Genomic DNA, 16,586 nt, shown 5'->3' on the forward strand with positions numbered 1-16,586 from the left:
CCATCTAGTTTTTAAAGCCAGCATAATCCAGTTTTACATGCAGCTGTTTAAGCAGGCGATATTTATATAAGCGGTAGATAATATTCGTGAAACACATGTGTCTAATCCAGCTGTTGTGTCATTTACAGATTGAATGGAGATGTGCAGAGGAACGAAACGGACTCAAGATTTTTGTGGATAATGTTGAAGTCCCAGTAACAGTTGGTAATTTTAACCTGACACATCTGATATGTAACCCTGTACTTTTAATTGTGGTACAATTGATGTGAGAAAATGTTTTATACAACCACACTAATACACAACTATCTACTTAAGACCTAATAGCTGTTGTCTTCATCAGATGATAAACATGCCGTCACTGTCCTTTCAGGTGTCGTGCACATGGGTGTGAAGGACTTTGCCGTGCTCTGCATGTCAGTGGATCGCTGTGCAGCGTTGTACGCAGGGGGTCTCCATGTGGTGGCATGGCGGGTTGTAGGCCACAATCAGCTGGCAGCCATGGTGGGAGTTCCTCAGGCCTTCTACAACCGCACCGTGGGTCTCATGGGTCTGTGGAGCTCCAACCGCTCTGATGATTTCCTCATGTCAGACGGCAGGCCCCTCCCCTCAACGGACCTCAACCCCCCCACAGAGGAGAGACTGCATCAGTTTGGCTTGTCCTGTGAGCAGAATCTAGATGCATACAATTATTCTATTTTCCTGTATCACCACTAATTCACAGTCAGGCTTACTGGCGGCCTTCAGTGACATATCTTTCCCCGTTTGTGACTCTGTTGTATCAAATCTTAATACCGGGAGCTTGACTTTGACCCTCTCTGGTCACTGTCGTCCACAGCAGATTCACTTGCTTCGATGCTTTATCAACAGCACCCTATCCGGACTGTCATGTCAGGCACAGATAGAGCTGCTTTCTTATCCTTAACCCCTTAGCTGCAAGACAGAAACAGTAGTTGGTTAGCTGGATTAAATCTTAAAACTGGAGTTCTTTTTACAGCTTACAATCAATATTTTAACAGTGACAGTGGATCAGATTGCTATGTGCGACAAGAGTGGCTTGTAGTGACCAATCAAGAGAGGAAAAAACTTTGATAAACCTACAGCTCACTACCTGTCCAGTGCCACACAACAGATGTGGAAAATTATCAACTAGCTGGTGAATAAAAGGAAAGCATTCAGCAAATAAGGAGCCGGGTAGTTTTCTGAGGGAGTGGATCCTCTTCCACTGAAGCCCCTACATTTCTACTGCAGCTCAGAAAACACAAACCAAACACAGAGATAAAGAACATCAGGCTTTCAGACATGCACTGAACTCCTCAGTTCCTCTCTATTTTCACGAGAGGAGGTGCATGTGGGAACGCAAAATGTCGGAGTGAGACGCTCCGTAGTCTCTGTGGACTTTCTCCGCCTGGCTAGTATAATGTCCGTAGAAATCAAGGTGAAGTCGATGTGTGAACACAGCAGCTGATCCCCTGTTGGATTCACCGCGAGTCGGTGGGGGGGTTGATGACGCTTCACACACACGACAGTTGCGAAAATCAAATTAACTAAAGGAAAACAAATATCTCCTGGGGAAATAGAGATACACGGAGAAGACAGAGACAAATGTGTCAGGAGAGCTTGTGGTGATAAGAGCTGACACCAGTATCTGTGTGTTGTTAAAAGATCCATGTGATCTCTGCAGCAGAGTCAATATGTCACTTCCTGCCTGTTGCACCAGGCAGAGAACCCCCCTGCTGTGTTGTGCATGTATGAAAGGCAGACAGGTCATGTCTTAAAATGGCTTCAGGTAGGGAAGAGTAAGAGGGAAGTTAGTCAGTTGACTGCAGTCTGCAATCTTGCCACTAGATGTCCCTAAATCCTTCACACTGGTCCCTTAAATATACTGGGTGACACAGAAACTGCGTGGAATATGAAATTAAGAGGAGAGCTTTAGGTTCAAGTCTATTCTACCATTTATTAACAGCGCCATCCTTTTCAGGGCCTTGTTATTACAAACCTACCCTGTCTGTGACATCCACACCTACATGTATGTTTGGAGTCACTATGCTGAATATGTAGTTGTCTTACTTTATACAGATCAAAAGTCACATTTCTTGCGTTTCATGCAAAATGCCAACTGAAACTTACAGCTCCACCTTCACATTACACTTCAGTCAAGGACTGTGTGATAGGCTGTTATTTGTCACAGCAACACTTATCTCTGCCCCCATCTGTCCTCATCTTTGGTTCTGTGTGTGTGTGTGTGTGTGTGTGTGTTTGTGTTTCTAGGGGCAGTCCCAGTCCCAGAGAGCCTGTTGTTCTCTCCGCCTCCACTGGTTCCACTGAAGGATGTCTCCACTGAGCACCTGCTGGGAAGTGTCAGTCCTGCTGAGGTGGAGGAGCTGAAGAAAACCTGCAAAGGCAGCATGATGTGTGTCCACGACACTCTAGCATCAGGCAGCTCTGACATGGGCCTGCAGACTCTGGACGCCAAGAAGCAATTCCAAAATCTGGCTCTGATCTATGGTAAGCTGTCTGCTCGATTGTGGAAAGGTTTTTGATCACTGACCTGTGTTAATTTGATGTGTTGTGTCTGTGCCTGGCAGGTAACATGCCTCCCATAGTGACAGAACCCACAGTGATCCAAAGCAAGGTCAATTCTACTGTCAACATTCGGATTGTTGCTGCGGATCCTAACGGGGACCCCATCACCTACTCATTGCTCTACCCCAGGCCTCCAGGGGTTTCTATTAGCAGTGGTGAGACAAACACACACACACACTTGCATACACAAACAAAAAAATAAACTTCCTTGATTTCTTACCAAAGTGCACCCCCCTTCGTCCATCACTGTTGCCGATGACGTTACTGTTCACATTTGTCAGTGGGATGATGAGCAGCAGTGCACTCTCTCACCAGATGGGACATTTCAGAGCTGAGTCATTGGATGGGTCACAGAGAGAGACACGCACAAACAAACCATAAAGCCCAAATACTTTCATTTGTAATTAAAAATGATTTTATTGTACTGTTGTTACTTTTGTTTATACTATTGGTATTTTCCTACTTTGACAGAAAATGCTCTTGCAAATTGTTGTAATGTGTGTTTCTTTTTAAAATCGTAACCTCAGAAAGACAATGTGGGCTGCCTCAGATACCCAATGACCCTCCCATGGCAGTTTATGAATGAGTTCCTGTTTGTTCAGGCTTTCCTCTCCTACAACCCTTTGTGTTTTCCGCTCCAGGTGATGGCTACCTGGCGTGGACTCCCCTCAGCACGCAGCCGGTCCAGCTAACCATCAAGGTCAGCGACGAGCGCTCTAGCTCCCTGTTCACCCCGATTCTGCGGTTGTGCAGCTGCCTCAATGGAGGAACCTGCCAGTACAACAGCATCACCGAAAACCACCAGCAGGGGAAGTTCCAGGTGAGGTTTTAAATATAGTTGACGCTCGCATTGCATGGGGTTTGCATATTCGTTCATATATTCATCACCTGACGTTTCCCAGCTTATTGAGAAACTGCCAGTTTGTGCTGGTGATGTCTTTTAACAGTAATAAACATATCTTGTGATTTAAGAAGTTATTTAAGAAGGATTTATAAATGAACTTATCTGGAATATTCATGATAAAAGAAAAGATTAATAACCAAAAAGGCATTTCCTCATTACGTCTCATAGATTTTAGCAAATTATTTCAAAAGGTGTTTTTGGATTATACTCCTTAGATATGGATTCAATAAATGTTTTACTAATTTCAGCTATTTTTTAGTCACCCTGGTGTCATGTTTCGAGTGATGAAAACATCCGCCCACCACTTTGGTCCAGATTGAAATAGCTGAACTCTACTCAATCCATCGGCAAAAAATGTGCTACAGACGATCATAGCTCCCACACAATGAATTCTAATAACGTCAATGATGCCAAAACTAATCCTCTGGTACCATCATTAGCTGCACTTCATGTTTGCTTCTGATTTTAATTCTAATTAGCAAATCTGATGAAGTGACCATGTTACATAGTATAATCTCCAACATGTTAGCACTGTTAATGGGGATTATTATATGGAATCACAACTCAGGATTCACCAAAAAAATAACTCTTGCTCCAGTCTTTTTATTGGTTGGCCTGTTCATTATTTTTGTGTATTGTTGTTCACATGGATGCCATATTTACTTTTACTACAACTGCATGTGACACATGGGTTGAGGTAATGTCTAATGATTTGTAATGCCCTGATATACAGCTTTAGGATTAATCAGATTACCTTGATGCATTATCTAGTTGTGTTCCTGTCCGAAGTCACATTTTGTCTTGATGGAATTCAGGTGGATTCTGTCAATACTGGGGTAGTTTAGGAAATCTCGGGGTCTAACAGTCGTCCTCACCTCTGAGCAACTACATCTGTCCTTGACTTGACTTGACGATGTTTCACATTGAATTTAAAGAAATGTGGATTAGAGGACAAGAGGCATGTATAGATGTGGTTACTTTTGCAACATTCACTGAGTATAGGATAAGATGAGTCTGTTGTAAAGGTCATCCCTGCTGGTGCATCCAAGAGCAAGTGGGAGGGGTAAAAATGAAGTATGCTCCAGCTTTACTAGGCTCTTGTCTACGTATGCTGAATGTTTAACTGTCCATCGCAATTTCTGTTCATTCTTACTCCTCCTCTTAGGTGGTGGGCTGCCTCTGCCCAAAGGGGTTCAGTGGAAAGTTCTGTGGGAAGTCTTCAGACATATGTCAAGGAAAGCCCTGTTTCCGAGGGGTGAAGTGCCAGTCGATGACCGAGCCCGACCAGTTCACCTGTGGAGAGTGTCCTGAGAATACTGTCTCCAATGGAAAAGAGGGATATAAGTGCTTTGAGCATGGTTTGTGGCACATGACTGATTTTGTCAAAAATAAAATTGACCTCGACAGAGTATGATTTATCTCTTTCTTGCTTCTCAGACATGTGCAGCCCTCCGTACCCCTTCCCCTGCCACAAAGATGCCGACTGCCGCAGCACCAAACAAAATTACACCTGCACGTGTAAGCCTGGCTTTACAGGAAATGGACATAACTGCACAGGTACCGCAGACACAATACTTCAGTTTGAACACATTTATTTACAGTAATCTAAGCTCGCATCTGCCTTTGCCTGTATTTGTAGATATAAACGAGTGTGCAGAGATGTCGACCTGCCCCAATGCTAAGTTTGAGTGTAAGAACAAGCCAGGCTCTGTTGAATGCCTCTGTAGATACAAGGACAGCAAGGACACCGATGGATGTGGTATGTGTTGATTGTCTATTGACCAGCAGACAATAACAGACAACAAAATACAGCAAATACAGTCCAACAATGTATTTTTTTAAGTATTTTCTTGCCAACAAAGGTGCTATAGATAATGTGTGTGATACAGCTTCATTGAAAGCAGTGGTTCCCAAACTAGGAACCACTTCCACTGAATCATGTGTTTCTCTGCAGGTGACTCTGCCAACCCTCCAGGTGAGAGCTTCCATGTGCCTCTGTCGATGGCCTCAGGGGCTACATCATAGTTCAGCCCCGCATCTGGTGTTGCCAAGGTAAACGTCTCCATGTACTGTATGTTGATAACAGAGATGTTCCTGCTGTCGTGTTTCTGTAGGGTCAAACTTGTTCAACGTCTCTGTGAAGTGGAGGGAGGACAAATCTGACGGGCTGGAACAGGTGTGTGCAAGCATGTGTATGTGTGTGTGTTTAAATAGTAACTTATATCACCAATGAACAATTGAACCCATTCATATTTTGCAAATCAATAATCTGTTAATGCCAACCTTGTCTCAGCTGGTGGACATCTTGATGATGGGTTTCCAGAACAAATTCTACAACGCCAGTAAGAAGGATCAAAAGCAGAGCTCCACACCAGGTTCAAATGAATATCGTATTAACATGTCCAGTGACACGCCTCACTGGTATATCAGAGACTACCTGGCCAGAGTCAGCAGCCAATATGACATCAATGGTATTGAGGTTGATGGTAAGATACTTTGTTCTTTAATATTTTTATTCTTTGCTTTCTCTCTTTCATTCACTTATTTTTGGAATGATTATGGTTAAAATGTCCTTGTATAAGCTCAACAAGTCCAACACCACAGTGCTAACACTCATCGATGCTTTTCATTCCACTTGATAACATCGGTCACTTCGGTTTATAGCTTCTCTATAAAAAATGTTTATCGGGGTCATTATTATAATAAATGCAATGAAAAACAGCAATGCTATTACAGTTTTCAAAAGTAGCATAGTAAACTATAACCTTTATGTGGAATAGGCAAGTGGGACTAAAGTATGGGTTAACTTAAAATGTTAACTTCAATAAATGAGGCTAACACTATGTTTGTGTCAGTTTGCCATAGTATTGTGGTGTAGTATATAGTATAAAGTATCCTGGTGTTGGTGAAGCTGCTTCTTTGTCCCCACCTACAGATCTGGATGAGTGCACAGCCAAGGAGGCGATGTGCGTCTATCCAGCCCTCTGTGCTAACACTTACGGAGGCTACAGGTGTGTCTGTAACGGCACTGATATGGATGAAACCCAGTCCTGTGTATTAGGTGAGAACCTGCGAATACTTTATATCTACCACACAGGTTTATTAATGACCCTAAAGCTGCTTTCAGACCTGCACTGAACTCTTTACAACCTCCTGAAATCATGCGGAGGGGCAGAGTCTAAGAACGCAAATCTCAGAGTGAGTGATTCTGGACTTTCTGCAGAGTTTCTCCTGCCAACTCCCAGATAAAAACTCTGGAGAATGTCGGAGTGAGCCCGTGTGAGAAAACAGCAGGAGATCCTCCACAGGATCCTTTGTGAGCAAGTGGGTGATAATGTTTCTAACAAGGGACAGACTCAAAATGAACACAAGTGTCTCTGGATAAAAAATAAGTGTCATACACGTCGAAGACACTGTTGAAGATGTCTTGGAAAGATGTCTTTACAAGATGACAACAAGATTTCTGGGCTTTTGGTGATAAGGGCCCGGCGCCTGTGTTGATGTGTGGCAGACAAAAACAAGTGATCTCTGCAGAGGAATTAAAACGTGCCTCTGTCTGCTGCGCCAGCCCTCACCTGAAGGCTCCACAGGATTTTCTCCTGTTGAGTTCTCCATTTGTAAAAGACAAACTCCGAAGAAAGTCTGTCCCCAATCATCCGTACATCTCATGAACTTCATTTCTGAAGGCTCATTTTCAGAATAATAGATGGTCAGAATCAATGTTATGAGTACTAGACCCATGAACCATTTACTAGAAATGACATTTACTACTCCCTATGGGAGAGGCGGTGGACTAGTGGCAGAAACTTGGACTATGGGCAGAAAAGGTCTCTGGTTCGACTCCACTGAGAAACAACAAAAAGATGAACCTGGATTGATCTGTCCAAAAATCCAAGAGGATTCTCCCTACCCTGTCTAGTGCCCCTGAGCAAGGCACCTTACTCCCCCAACATCTGCTCCCCGTGCGCCGTACATGACTGCTCTGTGTGTCCTGCACCAGATGGGTTAAAAGCAGAGGTTAAATTTCCCTTCCATTGCATGAGTGTCCGTTTGCATGTCTGTGCATGTGTTTGATAAATAAATGTATCTTAATCTTAATTTTAATGAACACTTACAGTATATATCCAGTGTCATTGTCATTTTGCAGGAAAAAAAATCATTCAATGGTCTGGTAATTAATAATGATAACTGACACCTTAACATTCCTCTCCTGTCCCTTCTCACCTCTGTGTGACTGATTTGAAGAGACTTGGCCTCAGATTGCCATGACCTAACACTGCCTGACCTGTTCCAGAGCAAGGCCGGGTGAGTAACAAGCAGCGGGACCTCGTCCTGGGGCTGGTTCTGGGCATCGGCATCCCTCTGCTCCTGCTGCTTCTCCTGGCTCTACTGGCCTGCTTCTGCTGCTGCAGGAAGACGGTGTCTGGAGAGTGAGTAACACACGTAACACATTAAATGTGTGTATTAGGTGGGTCAGCAGCTCCTTTGGGCAGGGGGAAGCAGGTCACCACAAAATATACTGCTGCAGTTAATGACTAGACAATGGGACGCACACACACACACACACACACACACACACACACACACACAGGGTTGTGGATCCATGCCTTTTATGACAAATTATTTGTTGGAGACTTACTTTAACCTTGACCATAGCTACTTCTTGCCGAACCCTAAACTTAACCTTACCTGAACCTTGAAACATGTCATGATTCCCATTATGGGGAATACCTCAGGGAATACAAAGAGCCATAAAGTGGAAACAGCTTTAGGTCCCCACAATATAAATCTCTCTCTCTCTCACACACACACACACTGTTTCAAGGTACAGTAGTCAAGTAGGTCTGCCCGGAGACAATCGTTTTCAGCAGCTCAGAGGCTTTAAATCCTGTCCTCTGTACTGCTGCTGCAGCACTGTCTTCTTCTTAACTTCTCAGTCGGAGGATGAACTGCCCACTCTCTTACTATATTAAACAAAGACACTTCCTACTTACAGCTTTGGTCTGAGTTATGAAACTTGGCTTGGGTAACACCAAGGAACAGTAAATAGAATAGACACTAAACCAAGGTAATCAGAGGTTGTTTGCTTAAATCATCCTGTAGGGTTTCTGAAAATGTAATGGTTGCTTCTCTGATCCATACCACATCATTCTGCCAAGTGCGCATCCCTTTAGTTGTTTTTGAGTAAATGGACAGGAGTGAAAACGCAACCACCTTGGCGGAGGTAACTACAACACACAGTGTTTGGTATTGTGAGACTTTTTCGGTATTTAACTTGACAACACAGATTGAAAAGTCATTGAGAATAAACAGACTGAAATGATTCAGCTACAGCCTCAACATCACATGACAAATATATCACACAATCATGGGATTTCATGATAAAGCTGAATGTTTTGCGTGGGAATTGAAGTTTACTCTAAAATAGGTTAGATCTCATGCAGATGTCTATGTATGTGTGAGTGTTTGCAGCAGTGTATTCATGATTTGGTGTAGCATAATGTGCGTGTGTCCTTGGCCCCAGCGTGTGTACAGATGTATGGCATCTGGGCCAGGTGTTAGTGGGCCATAGAGACCCTTAATCCCCCTGATGACTGGCCTGCTTTCTCTGCTATCTGTAAACTAGACCCTATGGAAATAATAGCTGTGGTCTGTGCCTGCATTGTGGGATTATGTTAAATTGAGTACCAAAACCCAGGGATGAGATTGTGCTGTTGGATCTGAAGAAGATTATTTATATATAATAAAATAATAATCCCAGATGCATGTGATCTGATGGAGATGGAGCAGAAACTGTTTATGCAACGTTTCCAGTGTTCCCGTAAATCTATGTATCATCGTATGTAGGTGCTTGAACATTTTATTTACAAAATACTACTATATTTATAATATATGTAACATGTCAGGGTGCTTGACTAGATTCTGGACAAAGCGTTTTGAACACAACAGCTCACAGCATGGAGTGTAATCAAGGAGCAGACAAATCTTTTTGAGAGAAACGATTTTGCTAGAATTGTGTTTTGAATGATTAATGGAACACAAGGTTGCCTCATTATCAGGGAGGATATACATATTTGCATAAAGAACAACCATATTGATAAACAATGTGTCTGAGCTGCAAATCACAGCACGGGGCGTCCAGAGAAGCATTCAGGATGTGTGTTTCATGTTGTGAATCAGCTTTAGCTCCAGATTTCAGCATCTTTCAACGCTGCCTGAATATCTAGGCTAGAACCTGCATGAATATTCATGAGTCACTGAGTATTCCACAACAACTGCTGCCCATCCAAACCTGTCCACGGATTGCCTGAGATGATTGTCTGCTGGATGGAGAATTAGAGGCAGCAGTAGTTAGAGCTAAGAATCCATTGAATAAGGTAGAAAACATACAGACATTTATAGAGACTAATGCAGTGTCCATTCTAAACCTGCCTGTTTTTAATGGGCTGTTCTCTTGTCCTGTGTTAATGCTCCAGAGCTACTTCAGAATTATTCATTTTCATTAGTGAGTCCTCTTCTTAAATATACTTCAATACTACAATAATAATAATTATAATACAATAATAGTTTTACAATATACTGTCACTTTTTATTCTTGGTGTGCTGAACGTTGAGTGCAGAGCTTTTTATAAACAGTGCGGAGTGAAGATAGAAAGCGTTGTGTTCATCCTACCTGGTTTATCTGCAATTAAAATGTTATAGTTAGTGTTTTTCATGAAACAACACTTAATTTGCTTTATTGGTGTGCCCATGTGTGGCTTGTATATAAGCTTTATTAATTTACTGAAGGTTTTTTTTCATACTTTGCATGTCTGCTGTTTAGGAGGTCTATTAAGCATCAGTAGCACAATCTTCAGACCCAAGTTCACAAAATAAAAGCTCTGTAATTCAGCTCAACATAAAGCATTGCAACAACTAAATTAACATTTAGCTTTTACTTTGACGAGAACTTGCTAAAGAGGATGTGATTCTATGATGGCGATCAGCACCAGAGACTGTCTGTGTCAGTCCGATATGATGAAATAAATATATTTACATAATCATAATGATCTGGAGGGTCAGAGGGCCAGTATTACCGGTTAACTGAGGACATCGAAGAAGACACCTTGAATGCGGTCCACATACTGAAGGCTCACTGGCCCCACTCTTTATAGACATCATATACCTAGAATGAATGATAGATATTAATATGGACATCACTCTGTTGGTTTATGAGTAGACATATTCCAATATATCTTGAGAGGCAGAGTGCAGTAATTTCTTGTTAACCTCTGCATTCTGATTGGCTCATGTGTTTTCTTCCAGCCTCCCCCACTTGCTGCCAGACCACATCCAGGAGCAGTCCAACCCCCCACCCTTCAACTACTCTGACCCTGCTCTGCACTATATGACCCACTGCAGCCCCCGGATCATCGACATCTACGCACCCAGGCAACGCCTCAGATAGCACACACTAAGAACCCCATAAACACACATGCAATATATCTGCAGATCCCTCACACAGACACTTAAAGACAGGGAACCCTGCACACGGAAATGCACAAGTCTACAAACACAATGCACTTTTGGAGCTACTGTATATGATTTATAAAGACAAGATGAAAGACATTTATTTATATGGTAACAGACAAGCATTAAACCTGAGTGACTTTTAATGTCGGTCATCTCAGATCCTCTCCGGCTGAGGGATGGACCTGCCAAGTGTGAGCTGGAAGTTTTTTTATTCTGCGTGGACGACAGTTTACAGTCAGAGTCTGACCCAGCAGAACTTGACAATCTCTTGGCTGGAGATGTTGATGAAAAGTATACCACTGCAGTGGTCTTTAGCTTCCAGCTGATACGAGGCCAACAGCATTCTTGATAGCAACATTAAGCGTTTACCAGAATGACTGGCGTGTCACCCTCCTGCCCTCTGTGCACAATTATATTCACTTTCTTGTCTATTACTGCTCTTGTCCAAAATGCACAGTAACGCATCAATAAATGAGAAAATCTGCTCCTTTCATTAACACCGTAACATGGTTGATTCGATTTATTTGGTTATGATTGCAAACACATTCCATAAATATAATTCTGAAAGCATTCATCTCACTTTGGAATCACACAACAACAAACCAACCGCTAATTATTGTTCATGTCTCGTTCCCAGTTCATATCACACAGCAGAGTAATTCAGTGTTTCAACTGAAAGCTGTCTCCAGAAAAGCTGGACTGTCAATAGAAATAAAAAAAAAAAAGATGTGTAAAGATAATATAAATCAATAAAAGTGCAACTTGATTACTGTTGCTGTGTAGATTTCTAGAGCAGAAACAATGATGTCACTTTACTCACGTTGGGAACAGAATGGCCTCGTGGCTAACTGATAAGAAAGAGATAAGAAGAGAAGAAAGCACTGGGTTTGACCTGTGACCTGCCACTGAGGAGGGAAATTAATATTGTCATCTTCCTGTAAACTAATACATATCTAACTGTAACTGTAACTCAATTTCTTTAGAAGGTGTGCATGCCGAATGAACATAGTGATGTCATCTCCACCAAATGTTATTCTTAGCAGTGCAGAAAACACCTCACACTATGAACTGAAGCACAATTCATTCCAATTCTACTACAGAATACAAATTGTTTTTCCTCGACCATCAGTACAGTATGGATCAATACTGCTACTTCATGTCAAATAAGCTATACACTGAAATGGGGGATTTACAATACATACTGACTAATACTAAATCAAGGATTCATCCTTAATTTGATCACTAGTTAAATAATAATAGCATGGTGTAAAAACGCTAAATTATACATTTTGCAAATGTGAAAGTATAATTGAATATAGGTATAGCAGAGTGCACTTAAAGTTTATGAGTTATTTAATTAGCATATAAAAGTTTTAATGTTGTTGTAGTTAGACACAATTGAGTACATTTCTTGTATTCAAAAATTACTTTAGAAGTACAGATGAGTAATCTGTTTAAGTATCAAAACTAAAACTAATCACTCTACCTCATTATGTGTAGAAGCATGAATTATCATAATATGCACTCATATACAAAAGTGCACGATATATTAATTCATCTTATGTACAGTAGTTGACTAAATGTCATTTTCCACCATTGTATATAAGGCATTAACTTTATTTTGTTTGACCTACAATTCCTTTACTGGCCACTGGGTGTCTCAGCTGAGCCCTACACCCAAGGCAGATCAATCACATTTGTTTATGAGCAGGGTTTAAGCAGAAACGCAGCAGTCAGAGCCACACACACACACACACACACACACACACACACACACACATACACACACATACACACAGAGATGACTAGACACCTGCTCTGCAGCCTTGATCTGGAAGTGGCCACAGCATGCAGTGGAGCCGCTGCCCCCTGCAGAATGAGCTCATCTGAGGGGGACGCGGAGCGAGGCAGCCCCTGCAGGTCGTTGCCACTGCAGAGACAGACCTGGCCTCTGCTGCAACCAGGGTCAGGGACGGGCCGCTTCTCACAAACACTCTGTCCTGCACCTGTCACTTCTTTTATTGCCGTTACGCACCAAAGTACACACTCATGCAGACAGCTACCCCTGCATAACCTCTGCAGTGCTGCTTGATTCCTTCAGTTTCAATTTCGACATGACTGACTGAGCAGGTAAACTGAGAGTGAGCCCTCGCCATCACAGAGAGGATTTGCAGAGGAAACTTGTGTAAAGGATAGAAATCCACAGCGAGTAGAGTTGCTGACACCTGTGATACAAAGGAAGAAAAAAAGACACAGAACGAACAGTGGCCACTCACAAACAGACACTGAGGATGAAATCACCTTGGCGAGAGAGAGCTTTGTAGTGTCACACTTCTGGATGGTTCCAAGTAGCAGTGTTTCATGTGCTGCTGAAAGCTGCGGCGTTTGAACTCCAGCTCCTCGCTGACTGCAGAAGACCACCTGGAGGCACGCCAGAGAAAGGGAGAGTGGGAGAGAGACAGCGTCAGAGAGAGAAAGAGAGACAGAGAGAGGGGACAGGCGGGGGGTACAAAATGAGTGAGTGAAGATCAACAGCAGGGATTCTATTTGACAGCCAGTAAGAGGTTCTGTCCCTCGGATCCCCTCAAATAAAACAAGTGGCCTCTGCAAGTTTAGAGGCTGCTGATGATCTAGAGCCAGGCCCCAACAAAAACAGAAACAACATGTTCAGGGGGATGGTAAAATAACTGCATACATGCTTAACACTATATCCATTTCATCACAACATGATTGAAATAGGCTGCGAATAGCGGGCCAGAGCAAATCCTCTTATCTGATTTGAGGCCATTAATCATTTCTGCTTCATGATGTAATTTTGGAATACAAGTCATTTCTCAGTAACAGGTAGGATTGGCTCATGTGCGCTTGCCAGACTGATGTTGGACCTTACGCGGCTTATGCCCTTAGTGCACGGCAGTAAAAGTGTTCACGCTATCTGGACGTGGTTTGCTGTAATAGGCCGTTAACTTTGTGCATTGACTGCGGCAGACCTTTGGCCAGAAGCACTGGTAATCAGATGAAGCCTAAATTGCCTTTGGGTCATAAAAAATACATACGTACACAAACGCACCTCGTACTTGTGGGTTTTACCATCAGTGTGTGCATAGAGTAGCCCTGCACAGAGGCTCAATATAGGGTACTCTAACACACACACACACACACACACACACACACGTATGTTCGATTAGCATTAACACATACAGGCCTGAATGTGCACAGGCTCACACAATGTTAACGCCCTTTTCACTAATGCAGCTACATCCATGACAAACAAACGGCCATTCTTCTCCGATGAAAGGCGATCCACTCCGTTGGCATGAGACCAGCAGGTGCATTGCAAAGCCTCATTCATTAATAATGGCGTCCGCGTCTTTCAGTTACACAGGTAAACATCTTCTCATATTTGTCACCAGCGCTTTATCCCTCAAAGTCCACTCAGGTCAGTCAGGTACACGCCGATAGGCTTTCTCTGCTCCGGGTGCGTTTTGCTCGAGAGCTGCTTAACTTCAAGGCCCGACTGCCACACCCCCGCACACGTCCACCACACAGCGTCTCTCACATGCTGCATGCCAACCCAGTCCCCCCCCCCCATCTCTACAAACCGAACTGACCCACATGATAAGTTTGTCCTGCGGAGGGAACAATGCTATCAGTGGGAGTGATGATGTACAGGCCACTGGAAGGTGACATGAATGAAAATGGAGGGTCTGGCTTCGGCCTCGCCTCTGTGCAGCTCCAATGAACTTCGGCCCGTGTGATCTGGAAATGAAAGCTGCGGTTCGATCAAATTGTTCTTGGCTGGGCTTGCGTACGATAAGGACTTACAAGTATACGGCCGGGCGGTTACATATTCACAGAGCTGAAAACCGGAGGGGAAACATAAGGGCAACAACAGGGGTTTGAGCAAAATGTTTACATTTACAAATATATATTAGGCAACACTGTGACATATACTGCATTGCCCTCAACGTCGAGGGTGAACTCCTGGTTTTCATCCTGGAGATTGGCTTCAGCTTTTACGGACCATTAAGTCATGACTCCTGAGTTCCAATACGCCCTGTCCATATAAACCTTCAACCTACAGTCACCTCTGACCCAGGGCGGCTCCTCTGGGACCTGGGGATCATTGAGGGGTATGTCATCCACCAAGCAAACAGCTGATTGTGCATATTGGATGAAGTGCAGCTAAAGAAATTGGGCAGGAGGACAAAGTAGAGAGCTCTTCTGATATTGAAATATTTATGACCCACTAACAATAAAGCATTGTCCCGGACCGATAATTTACCGTATGGTGTTGCGCAAGACTGTAGGAGAAATGCAGCAAAGTCTTCATGGCAGCTGCGCATTAGCATCTGAGGTCACATTTTAAGTATTTTAAAAGAGGCAAAACGTGAATTCATCCACCTCCACACACATGCTCCAGCTTATCTGATTCTTGTGACAGATTTAGGCCTTTGTGCCGTCACCTTTGCCTTTACATAATCTGCACGGTGACAAAAACCCTGTAGAAGAAAAACAGATTTAAATGAAAGGAAACCAATGTGCTCCAGATTAGACAGGTCCGTGGGGTGGGGGGGGGGGGGGCGAACAGCCCAGGTGATTCTGAGGCTGCTCAGCAGAACACATGACGCAGGCGCCATCACCTCACGGTGCAGATGTCAGGTGGGGGAACCACTTTGGATCCTCGTTTTTATTACATCAGCGTTGGGGGGCTTTTGCACAATCCCTGCACAAAAATGTAGTGTGACATCTACTGACAAGAGAGGCAGCAGAATCAGGAGGAAAAAGAGAAGGGCGGGGGGGGGGGGCTGTTTGGGGACGTGGAGATTCTAGCACATTCTTCTGAGAGGATGCTCCTCGTATCGTCCGTCTCCGTCTCTCCGTGCACCCTCCTCCACGGCATCTCCCGTGGGGACTGGGGGGGGGCGGAGGGCGGAGGCAGGTGGTCAGTGGGAGACAGGAAGACAGTCAGGCATAAGCAATCAGGCGATCAGATCCCCCCCATCCACACACATAGTTAGACCTGAGAATCCACTGTCAGCTGCCTTAGTGTCACACATCACTCTTCTAAACGTGCACACGCACCTTCTACCAACTCTTAACCACTAACTCACTCAAAGTCACTTCTGGGTAGAATGTCAAGCGATGGAGCCGTGCACTGTTGAACCGGCAGGCTGGAGGAACTTCAGAAACAGGGACTCTTTGAGTGTGTGATAACCTTATAACATACTTTTTTTTTTTAAATGATCAAACACAAGTAATCTAATAAGGAACGGGCACACCGGTCATGTGAACGGGGTCAGCAGCGTTTCACCACCGCAGCTAATTGCTCCTAAAAGCCACCTCGGTGCACATGACGTGCACACGCACCGCGCAACAGGCCTGTCCGCGGCGCCCGTGGCTCTGATGTCTGCGGACAAGACGCAGCGGCAGCGCAGACCATGGGAGTGACGCATTGCAGGTACAAACGCACCAATCACAGAGCGCGGTTTCTCCCAGCGACGTCTTGCGCCCCACCGCGGATTAGCAGAAAGTATTCGTGCGCCGCCATGTAGACCGCCGGCGACGGGTGACGCCGTCGGTGATA

At 43.9% G+C, this 16,586-nt stretch overlaps 1 long non-coding RNA gene across 1 annotated transcript; it reads right to left on the bottom strand.

Moving 5' to 3' along the window:
- Positions 1–7,782: 7,782 nt before the first annotated feature.
- LOC128453923 (uncharacterized) lies at positions 7,783–16,244 on the bottom strand. Its single transcript, XR_008341569.1, has 3 exons — positions 16,124–16,244; positions 13,301–13,420; positions 7,783–7,910 (listed from the first exon to the last, which is right to left on the bottom strand). It is a non-coding gene; the product is annotated as an uncharacterized LOC128453923 (long non-coding RNA).
- Between the last annotated feature and the right edge of the window lie 342 nt (positions 16,245–16,586).

The sequence above is a fragment of the Pleuronectes platessa genome, chromosome 12 (genome assembly GCF_947347685.1).
Source record: "Pleuronectes platessa chromosome 12, fPlePla1.1, whole genome shotgun sequence".
NCBI lineage: Eukaryota > Metazoa > Chordata > Actinopteri > Pleuronectiformes > Pleuronectidae > Pleuronectes > Pleuronectes platessa.